We start from the raw sequence: 2,629 nt of genomic DNA on the forward strand, positions 1-2,629 counted from the left end.
TAGATTAGAGAATTTAAGAAATAAAGTCATTAAATATTTTTGTAGAAATATTTATCTTTTATGTTTATACACCCTCATACATTTTGTGGTATTTTGCAGTCTCACAGTACTTTTTGTTATATTTCCTTGCATATTTAAAATTGACTTGGAGGCCACAGTGAGTAAGAAGGGTAGCCGAGTTCATATACGTGCAAATGGAGCTGCTGAGATTTGTTATTTGTGTATGATTGGTCCCCAAAGTCACATGATACAGTAGGGTAGAAATGTCTGATTGACTGGTTTCCAAAGTCACGTGACCCAGACAAGACATATTGTAAAGTACTCATTGATACTCGTTAGAGTAATCAAAACAAAAGAGTACTTTGTGAGTATGGATACTTTTGGATACTCCCAACCCTATTGTCATTCAGCATAGAAAAAAAAATCACTATGACAGCCCTGGTCCCTTTTTGAGATTTTGACCCTAAATATCTTATTTAGCCTAGACTAATAATCTTTGGAACACTAGTGATGGACAGTTTTGCTCTGCTTGCTATGAGAATTTTGTCCCTCATAGATGGTAAAGAAAAACTCCATAAACTGCATCTAAAGCCACAGCTGCTCATTTTTACATATCTATGCCTACCTAGGTAAATAAACAAAAAAATGTAGAGCAAATAAGATGAGTTTGGAGCTATCACATGGCACCTTTTTCATAAACTTTGGGCTGTGCTCTTGCTCCATGATTTTATTACCTCATACTGAGGATATTTATCATAATTTTCACATTAAGTTGTTTCCTGAAACATCAGTTTAGTCATGCAACAGAGGTGAATAGGAGGAGTCCTCTCTGGGCTAGCTTGTCTAACCTCTAAACTGCAGCTTCCCCCACTCTCTGCCTCTCTGTGTGAGCTCCGTTTTATTGCCCCAGTAAAAGGTAAACCTCAGAGACTCCTGAGGTTTCAAACATCAACACATCCCGCCTTGTTTAAACCGGAGTGAGCTGAATGTTTTGAAGCATTTAAAGTCAATATTTCTCTGTGACACACTGCTCGTCTCACAGTGGCGCTCTGTGTGCTGGACAAGACGTCCATTCACAGCTGTGATGTGGAGGCTCCGGCCTGGGGTCGGGTGCTGGTTTTGGGGGTTAAGAGGTGCTGGAAACCACTGCAGGCCTCCTTCAGAGCTGGTTAAGGATAATTAAAGTCCTTCGAGATTTACTTAGATGGGTTATTTTTTAAATTCATATTCACATCCAGGTGGTTGTAGGGTGGAAACCAAATTTTGATGTGACACAAAGAAGAGAAGCCCTGGACACCCAGTATTGGGAAACTTTTTGTTTTTATTGACCGAACATCGCAGACAACTTCTGCGCACAGTCTAATCACACAAATAGGTGTTGCTCTGGAACTTTTGTTTGGGCTTCTGGTTGAAAGTATGTCCAGTAACGTAAACTTCTGTACCTTTTTAACCCCCAGGCATAACTTTAATTTACTTCCCTTTACATTTAATCATTTTGAAGATTTTAAGCCTTTAAATGCCAGTTTGATTACTCAAAGTCAATTTAAAAAAATGAAAAAAATGTGATATCTTCCTTAAACCAAATGTTTGGATTGCTGGGGCATTATTTCTAAATCCAAATCCAAAGTTTCTGTGGCAAAAAGTAAAGTTGCATTTTCTAAGCCTGATTTTTTTCATATTTAAGTCATTTGGCATTTGCCACAAGATGCCTCATACAAATTTTATCACTTTATTCTATGAAGTCTACTTTGTTTGAATATATTTTCATTATATTCAAACAACAGAAGTAATTTTATCTTTTGGCATCTCAAATCTGACACAATGTCAGGTGTTAAAACCATCCAAGTAGATGAACAGATTATTAATACTATTGAAATGGAATTTTATGGTGAGAAATTAAAACCAGTACAATTCTTTGGGCCTTTGGGACATCAACAGCACAACCAGGCAACTCTGCTACCTACCTTTTTCCCCCATGCTCCTGGTTTTATGTAAGGACATCTAGAGCATGACCAGAGTTGTGTCTATCCTCCCCCTCAGGCTCACCTTACTTTAGCCTCAAATTTGGCCCAGACAGGCCTGAAACTCTGCACAGGATTCTATGTATTGAAGAGTAAAAGTGACGAATGAAACTTTACCTGTTTCATTACTGGGGATGCTGAGTAAGCATCTACACTATTGATATTCGTGTCAGCCATCTTGTTTTTATTCTGTAGGTTTTTGGACCCTATCTCCTCTTTCACTCTTTGAGCTATACTTATCAATGAGGAATTTCAAACTGAATTCACCCAAATTTGAGCCGGCTCACTGGGCTTCTCTGAGAAGTCAGAAATATATCAAGCATAATATTCAACCACTAAAACTCATTTTTCTGTTCAGGAATGCAAGTAAATAACTATATTTTGACATATTAATCAAGAAATAATAATGTGCTCTACTATTTTGTCAGTTTTTTTGTAAATCAGTAAATTTTAAAATTCATGGATAACAATAATAATTATATCTTAGCATTAAAAATATCATTTGGGTTAAAGAGCTTCTACATATTGGTGTATTGCAGAAACATAAAAAATGATTTTGGAAATTACCAATGTTGTTAATTTAGGGCAGCTGTGGCATAAACCTTACT

This window comes from Cheilinus undulatus, linkage group 24 (genome assembly GCF_018320785.1).
Source record: "Cheilinus undulatus linkage group 24, ASM1832078v1, whole genome shotgun sequence".
Classification (NCBI taxonomy): Eukaryota; Metazoa; Chordata; class Actinopteri; order Labriformes; family Labridae; genus Cheilinus; species Cheilinus undulatus.